Genomic DNA, 9686 nt, shown 5'->3' with positions numbered 1-9686 from the left:
CTGCTCTTACGTCATACGCTCCTCGCCGGGGGGGGTGTCCGCGCTGCTCTTACGTCATACGCTCCTCGTCTGCGGGGGTCCGCGCTGCTCTTACGTCATACGCTCCTCACCGGGGGGTGGTCCGTGCAGCTCTTACGTCACATGCTCCTCGCCTGGGGGGGGTCCGTGCTGCTCTTACGTCATACGCTCCGCCCCTTGCCTGGGGGGGGTCCGCTCCCCTCTTTAAGGTCATGGGTTCAAATCCCAGCTCCGCCACTTGTCAGCTGTGTGACTTTGGGCAAGCCACTTCCCTTCTCTGTGCCTCAGTTCCCTCATCTGTGAAATGGGGATGAAGACTGCGAGCCCCCCGTGGGACAACCTGATCACCTTGTAACCTCCCCAGCGGGTTCTTGCCACCGAGCTACGCTGCTTCTCTATAATAGATACTGATATATCTATCTGTGAATTTATTTATTTTTATTACTCTATTTATTTATTTATTTATTTATTTTACTTGTACATTTCTATCCTACTTATTTTATTTTGTTGGTATGTTTGGTTCTGTTCTCTCTCTCCCCCTTTTAGACCGTGAGCCCACTGTTGGGTAGGGACTGTCTCTATGTGATGCCAATTTGTACTTCCCAAGCGCTTAGTACAGTGCTCTGCACATAGTAAGCGCTCAATAAATACGATTGATTGATTGATTGATTGTATTGATGTCTGTCTCCCCCACCTCTAGACTGTGAGCTCGTTGTGGGCAGGGATTATCTCTCTTTATTTTTGTACGGTACTTTCCCGCTTAGTGCAGTGCTCTGCATTTAGTAAGCACTTAATAAATATGATTGATTGAATGAATGAATGAATGAATGAATGAATGAGTGGCTTCTTCCAAAGTAGGTGCTATGGAAATCCAAAGAAAGAGGCCCCTGTTGGAAACAGGGGCTTGTGTGAGGAGGGTCTGCAGGAGGGCAATGCAATAACTTTGGAGCAAGGGACAGGGCTGGTCAGGCCCCCCAGACCCCCACCCCCCGAAAAATTGTAGGATCTGGAAGTTTGAACAGACTTCTAATAAATAATTCTATTAATTGTCAGCTTTGTGACTTTGGGCAAGTCACTTAACTTCTCTGTGCCTCAGTTCCCTCATCTGTAAAATGAGGATTAAGACTGTGAGTCCCCCGTGGGACAACCTGATCACCCTGTAACCTCCCCAGTGCTTAGAAAAGTGCTTTGCACATAGTAAGCACTTAATAAATGCCATTATTATTATTATTATTATTATAGCTATAATTCTATTTATTCTGATGGTTTTGACACCTTGCCTACATGTTTGGTTTTGTTGTCTGTCTCCCACTTCTAGACTGTGAGCCCGTTGTTGGGTAGGGACCGTCTCTATCTGTTGCCGACTTGTACTTCCCAAGCGCTTAGTACAGTGCTCTGCACACAGTAAGCGCTCAATAAATATGACTGAACCTCAGTATGACATCATAAGGAATCCTGTGTGCTTAGCCAGGTGTGTGGAATGGGGTGGTGGGTTGGGGGCAGGGGGGTTCCCTGCCTCAGGGTAGCCAGAGTCTGAAGCCAGTCTCAGTCTCATTCATTCATTCATTCAATCGTATTTATTGAGCGCTTACTTTGTGCAGAGCACTGGACTAAGCGCTTGGGAAGTACAAGTCGGCGACATATAGAGATGGTCCCTACCCTAGCTTTCCCTGACCTATGTGTAAGGGCAGGGAGTCCTTGCGGCGATCTCCTGGCAGAAAGCAGAGTGACAACCCCAGAGAGTGGCAGGGGAGTGTTAGCTGAATCACAATAAAAATAAAGCAAGAATATTTCTGATTCCAGCAGGAAGCGGGGCCTTTGCAAAGTATGAATGCAACTGATGGTGGGTAGGAATGTATACCTTTAATGATCTTTGGTCCTAGGGATAACTTGCATGTTTCTGGAAACCATGAAAAATACAAATGAAACAATTGGATGTGTTACGTTCCCAATGATATCTTTATTATTATCATTATTATTATTATGGTATTTGTTAGGCGCTTACTATCTGCCAGGCACTTTACGAAGTGCTGGGTTATTAGTTACAAGCTAATCAGACTGGACACAGTTCCTGTCCGACTAAGGGCTCACGGCATTAATCCCCATTTTACAGTTGAGGTAACTTGGGCACAAAGAAGTGCAGTGATTTGCCCAAGATCACACAGCAGACCAGTGGCAGAGCCGGAATTAGAACCCAGGTCCTTCTGACTCCCAGTCCCATGCTCTATCCACTAGGCTGCACTGCTTTTCATCTGATATGAACCGAGGCCTGAGACTGGAACTTCACTTCCAGTCATTGTTAGAATAATAATTAATAATAATAATTATTGTATTTGTTAACATTTACTATGTGTCAGGTGTTCTAAGGGTTCCCTACTTCTTCTTAGACTGCGAGCCTCACAATGTGGGATGGTGGCTGAATTTGGGCTAACATATTTACCTCAGTGCTTAGAACAGCACATGACGCATAGTAAGCACTTAGTAAATACCATAAAAAGGTGCTGGTATATTGAATCCCCATTTTACAGATGAGAAAACTGAGACCTTCCTAGACTAAGCCCTCATTTCCTCTAATTTTTTTTTTTTTTTTACATGGTATTTGTTAAGTGCTTCCTATGGGCTAGGCCTGTTCTAAGTAAAGGGGTAGATGCAAACTAATCAGGTTGGCCACAGTCTGTGTTCCACGTGGGGCTCAAAGTCTTAATCCCCATTTTAATAATAATAATAATGGTGGCATTTGTTAAGCGCTTACTATGTGCAAAGCACTGTTCTAAGCGCTGGGGGGAATACAAGGTGATCAGGTTGTCCCACTTGGGGCTCACAGTCTTAATCCCCATTTTACAGATGAGGTAACTAAGGCTTAAAGAATTTAACTGACTTCCCCAAGGTCAGAGAGCTGACAAGTGGCAGAGCCAGAATTAGAACCAGGTCCCTCTGACATCCAGGCCTGAGCTCTGTTAATTAATTAATAATAAAAATAATAATAATTATAGGTTTATGTAATTTCCCACCATTCATTATATCAGTACAATGATATAATTTTAAATCAGTGTAATGATACAATATTCTTAATGATATAAGAATATCTACATAGAGAAGCAGCATGGCTCAGTGGAAAGAGCATGGTCTTTGGAGTCAGAGGTCATGGGCTCGAATCCCGACTCCACCACATGTCTGCTGTGTGATCTTGGGCAAGTCACTTAACTTCTCTGGGCCTCAGTTACCTCATCTGTAAAATGGGGATTAAGACTGTGAGCCCCACGTGGGACAACCTGATCAGCCTGTATCCTCCCCCATGCTTAGAACAGTGCTTTGCACATAGTAAGCACTTAACAAATGCCAATTATTATTATTATTACATAATATTGATATTAATTGTTTAATTACTATTTCATTTTCAGATTATTTTTATTATGGAATTTATTCAATGCTTACTATGTGCCAAATGCTGGACTGTTACACGGTTTCAAGATCTAACATAACAAGTAAACAGAAAAAAAATTTAGTTCCAAAGGAAACCTCAATTTGTCAAAAGAAGCATCTCTCTTGTGTTGATTAAAGGATTTTAAATTTTTTCTCGGGGTGAGGGACCCTGGAGTGAAGACGGGGAAGCCTTTCTTTCAGTGGGTTGGTTTGATCCCTGAGGGTGGTCAATGCCTGTGGCCTCCACTCTAGGGTGGGGCAATCAACCCCATGAAGAAGCATGGCCTCATGGAAAAAGCATGAGACTGGGTGTCAGAAAGACCTGGGTTCTAATCCCAGCTCTGCCACTTGTCTACTGGGTGACCTTGGGCAAGTCACTTCACTTCTCTGTACCTCAGTTTCCTCATCTATAAAATGGGGATTAAGACTGTGAGCCTCACGTGGGACAAGGACTGTGTTCGACCTGATTAGCTTGCATCTATCCCATTGCTTAGAACGGTACCTGGCACATAGTAAGCACTTAACAAATATCATTTTTTAAAAAATACCATTGGTAGGGTCCAGCTGAGGCTCTGGTGGGGCAGCACAGGCTGGGCAGTCCTGTTGGTGCAGCTCCGTGCTTTGTTCTGAGCTCCAAGAAATCAAGCAGCCACTCAGTCAGAAATGACCAATATAGTCCACACTAGCCTTTGTAGGTACTGGCAAGAATCTCCTGGTAGCCCAAGGCTAGTTTAGCCCTGAACCCAGGCCTAGGCGCGTCTCCCAAACCTTGGCTTCTGTCACTTCAGAGATTTCTTATTAACTAGTATCTACCCCAGCACTTAGAACAGTGCTAAACAAATATTATTATTTTTATTAATAGTAGTAATAGTAATATTAATTCAGAGCAGTGACCCATCCCTACTGCCTCCACATTCCTGCTTTCATTCCTAATGTCCAACTCAGCTAACTGGAGCCAAGGTTATGCAGAGTAGATTTGAGTCCTCTGAAACTACAGAAACAGAGGCAGAGCATTAATAATAATAATAATAATGTTATAATAATAACGATATTGATAATAACAATATTATTATTATTATTAATATTATGGTATTTGTTAAGTGCTTACTATGTGCCAAACACTGGGCTAGATACAAGGTAATCAGGTTGTCGCACATGAGGCTCACAGTCTTAATCCTCATTTTACAGATGAGGTAACTGAGGCACAGAGAAGTGAAGTGATTTAGGCAGGGGAGGTATCACTGCACCCCAACTGTCTGCAAAATTCTTATCTACTTCTGCTCACTTGACTGAAACCAGTCCACTTTGAGTCTTCCCAGATATTTCACCATTTCACCTTCAGAAAAGTCCCATCTGCCTCAAACCTTGAACTTCCTGCCTCTGTCCAACTAAAACCTGTCAGCTTTCAGTAGTAGTAATAATAATAATAATGGCATTTGTTAAGCGCTTACTATGTGCAAAGCACTGCTGTAAGCACTGGGGAGGTTACAAGGTGATCAGGTTGTCCCAAGTGGGGCTCACAGTCTTCATCCCCATTTTACAGATGAGGTAACTGAGGGACGGAGAAGTGAAGTGACTTGCCCAAAGTCACATAGCTGACAAATGGCGGAGCTGGGATTTGAACCCATGACCTCTGACTCCCAAGTCTGTGCTCTTTCCACTGTAGTAGTAACAGCAGCAGCAGCAACAACAGAAGTGCCCCTTCCTTCCTCTCCCCCTCATCATCCACTCCATCCCCCGCATCTTACCTCCTTCCCTTCCCCACAGCACCTGTATATATGTATATATGTTTGTACATATTTATTACTCTATTTATTTATTCATTTATTTTACTTGTACATATCTATTCTATTTATTTTATTTTGTTAGTATGTTTGGATTTGTTCTCTGTCTCCCCCTTCTAGACTGTGAGCCCACTGTTGGGTAGGGACCATCTCTATACGTTGCCAACTTGCACTTCCCAAGCGCTTAGTACTGTGCTCTGCACACAGTAAGCACTCAATAAATACGATTGAATGAATGAATACAGCATTTGTTAAGTGCTTACTATGTGCCAGACAAGTACTATGGATAAGCATAAATGAATACATATGTGTTAAGGGTGGCAGGTGTGTTGATATGATTTAGGGTATAGGGAATTAATTGGGGAAGATTTGTTGGAGGTAGTGGGGATTTTAGGACTTGGACTGAGGGGACAGCTTTGAATGCCTGTTCGATTTGGTGAGGGAGTGGATTCCTGGACAGGAAACAGAATGAATGAGAAGATAATAATAATAATAATAATAATGTTGGTATTTGTTAATAATAATAATAATAATAATAATGGTATTTGTTAAGCGCTTACTATGTGCAAAGCACTGTTCTAAGTGCCTGGGAGGTTACAAGGTGATCAGGTTGTCCCACGGGGGGCTCACAGTTTTGATCCCCATTTTACAGATGAGGTAACTGAGGCACAGAGAAGTTAAGTGACTTGCCCAAAGTCACACAGCTGACAAGTGGTGGAGGTGGGATTTGAACCTATGACTTCTGACTCCAAAGCCCGTGCTCTTTCCACTGAGCCATGCTACATTTACTATGTGCCCAGCACTGTTCTAAGCGCTGGGGGAGGGATGCAAGGTAATCGAGGTTGTCCAACGAGGGGCTCACAGTCTTATTCCCCATTTTACAGATGAGGGAACTGAGGCCCAGAGAAGTGAAGTGACTTGCCCAAAGTCACCCAGCTGACAAGTGGCAGAGGAGGGATTAGAACCCATGACCTCTGACTCTCAAGCCCAGGCTCCTGCCACTGAGCCACGCTGCTTCTCTAGATGGAGGTGGAAGGTGAGGTTGGGAGGAATGAAGAGAGTGAGCTGGGGATAGCAGGTGAAGAATGCTTCTTTGTGAGCCAATAGTCCTGCTCCTGGAAGCAGCTATTTCCCCGGCTCTTGGACTCTGGCTTCATTTCTGCTGGTTCCAGAAGACTCCCCCAGTATTATTTGCTAGAGATCTACAGAAGGGCAGGGTGAGAGTCAGGTGGGAGCTGGAAAAGGAGGCAATGGGGAGGTTGTGGAGAGAATGGAAGCTGTGGTCAGAGCAGACCGGAAAATTTGAATATGAAAGTTCAAACAGATTTATTTTTCTTAAAGATCGATCCCCCAGGGTACTCTTAGAATTCAAAGTGTTAACTCTGGGGAATCACAAAGACCATATGAATAATCCTAGGTAATAGAATTGGCTTATTTTAAGAGTGTTTAAGACCATCTTTAGCATGGATGTGTCCCTGGGTAGAGCAAGCTTTTTTTTTTACCTAAGTCTAAAAGTCCATTTTAATCTTTATCTGTGGGTCCACACTAGACATCTTTGATCTTTTCATGGTTTTGAAGCAGAGACTGCTATTCATACCAAACTCTTAACTAATCTCTTCAAATGGATTAAAAAATGGTAGCAGCCCCTTTCTCTGCCCCCAAACCCAAACTCCAGCTGTTGTGGAAACGTGAGAAAATTAAAGGACCATTCCCACTACAGATCTAACTCAAGAAGGACAATCTTATATGGCCCAGAGCTTGTGGGAGAAGGACTGGAAAGGAATTAAGAGAGGAAAGGAGGTTGCTCAGCCAGAGACACATTGGTTCAAATGAATGCCTCTTCCCTGAGTGGGCGATGCTTCTCAATCCTGGGTAATATTAGGGATCTTGCTTGAATGCTTCGGAGGGCAGAGATGCCAAGCCACCTTACATTTTGGGCCTGCGTTTTGCTAGGACAGAACTGGTCCAGCGAGGAAGTGGGTGGCTGTCCCAGAGGCTCAAGGGAAGGTTTGAGGACCTCTCCATCACTGTGGGAAACACCTTCTTTCTGCCTTGCTGCTGCTGCTGCCATTTTTTCAGGGTATTTGTTAATCACTTACTATGTGCCAGGCACTGTACTAAGCTCTGAGGTAGATACAAATTAACCAGGTTGGACATAGTCCCTGTCCCACTTGGGGCTCACAGCCTTAATCCCCATTTTCCAGATGGAGTAACGGAGTGAAGTTTATTCATTCATTCAATCCTATTTATTGAGTGCTTACTGTGTGCAGAGCACTGTACTAAGTGCTAAGGAGAGTACAATACAACGATAAAGAGACACATTCCCTGACCACAAAAGCTTACCGTCTAGTGGAGGAGAAAAATATGAGACGTCAGAAGTGACTTGCTTGAGGTCACACAATAGACAAGTGGCGGAGCCAGAATTAGAACCCAGCTCCTTCCGACACCCAGGCCTGTGCTTTATCCACTAGGTCATGTGGCTTTTCAGGTCCTATCATCAGATTCATTCATTCATTCATTCATTCATTCATTCAATCATATTTATTGAGCACTTACTGTGTGCAGAGCACTGTACTAAGTGCTTGAGAAGCAGCGTGGCTCAGTGGAAAGAGCCTGGGTTTTGTAGTCAGAGGTCATGGGTTCAAATCCCGGCTCCGCCAATTTTCAGCTGTGTGACTTTGGGAAAGTCACTTAACTTCTCTGGGCCTCAGTTCCCTCATCTGTAAAATGGGGATAAAGAGTGTGAGCCCCACGTGGGACAATCTGATCACTTTGTAACCTCCCCAGTGCTTAGAACAGTGCTTTGCACATACTAAGTGCTTAATAAATGCCATTGTTATTATTATTATTACAAATCGGCAACACGTAGAGGCAATCCCTACCCAACAACGGGCTCACCAATCTATTTGTCAGGTCCTTGGACTCCAGGCAGGAGAGCAAGGACACAAACTGAATATAGAAAAATGAGCAGTGGGGGCAGGGAGGAACAATTTTAAGAGAGGGTGATCAATCAGGGTTGTTCTTCACCTAGGCTTTCTCTCCCACTAATACCTCAGCCTGGGCCACACTTCTGTGATCCTGGGGTCTGGGGAGCTGGAGCAAGATCGGTGGAGAGATACTGAGCACTGAGTGGAGGGACACGAGACAGCTTCTAGGGGCAGCGGACAAGGGGAAATCACAGGTCAGGACATCAGGGGCAGAGGCTGGGCCCTAATCTGCTCACCCTTGACCTTCAGAGCCACAGTTCTAAACATGACCTGCCTCTCTGACACTTAGGTCCCTTCCACTAGCAATACAGCCCTATTGAGGGGAGGGAGAGCTGGGGGAGAAGGGATCCAATTTGGGCCACCCAGGTCCCCCAGGCCAGCCCCGATTGCAGTAGGTAGGAGGGTGATCTGTTTGTAGTCAGTAGTAATTTCTGTTTTGCATTTATATTTTTTTCTATCTGTGGCTCCCATCCCAGAAACAAACCCAGGTGGAAATTTTGATATGGGAGAACAGGGGCTCCTGGTTTCCCACTTCCACTTCCCCTGGACAAGGCAGGATTACCTCATCCCTTTCCCCAAGGACAACTAGAAGAAGTGCAGCCTGAATTGCAACCAGAAGAAGTGAATCCTATCCCAGAAGCTTTTGCCTGCAAGCTCCTCCCAGATTCAAGCAGTAGAGGATCACTTGGAGTGGGATCCATGAGAGACTGTGGTTAGAAGCAGCCATGACTAAGACCATCAAACAATTATCCTCATCACCATCACTATTATTATTACTATTATTATTATTAATCATATTATTGAGCATTTACTGTGTGCAAAGCACTATACTAAGCATCATCATCATTGCTTAGCCCAGTGTCTGCCACATAGTAAGTACTTAACAAATACCACTCATGATTATTTTTGTCAGTGGTATTTATTAAGCACTTACTATGGACAGAGCACCGTACTAAGTGCTTGGGAGAGTACAAAGCAAGAGTGTCAGTAGACATCAATCAGTCGTATTTATTGAGTGGAAAAAGCCTGGGCTTTGGAGTCATAGGTCATGGGTTCAAATCCCGACTCCGCCGCTTGTCAACTGTGTGACTTTGGGCAAGTCACTTCACTTATCTGTGCCTCAGTGACCTCATCTGTAAAATGGGGATGAAGACTGTGAGCCCCCCGTGGGACAACCTGATCACCTTGTAACCTCCCCAGTGCTTAGACCAGTGCTTTGCACATAGTAAGCGCTTAATAAATGCCATTATTATTATTATTACCTCAGTGTTCAGTTTACTGCTTGGTAAATGGTAAGTACTTAAATAAATACTACCATCATTATTATTGTTGTTATTTATTAAGATGAATTATAATAAGTGCTTGGATCAGTGAGGTATCAGTTTGAATGGATTGGAAGGAGGGACGTCATGTACATTTTTGGACCTCGGACTGTTGCTGGCGCTGCCTTTATGAAAGGCCCTGGCCATGCATG

This window comes from Tachyglossus aculeatus, chromosome 5 (assembly GCF_015852505.1).
Source record: "Tachyglossus aculeatus isolate mTacAcu1 chromosome 5, mTacAcu1.pri, whole genome shotgun sequence".
Classification (NCBI taxonomy): Eukaryota; Metazoa; Chordata; class Mammalia; order Monotremata; family Tachyglossidae; genus Tachyglossus; species Tachyglossus aculeatus.
Note: the sequence above shows the minus strand (reverse complement) of the source record.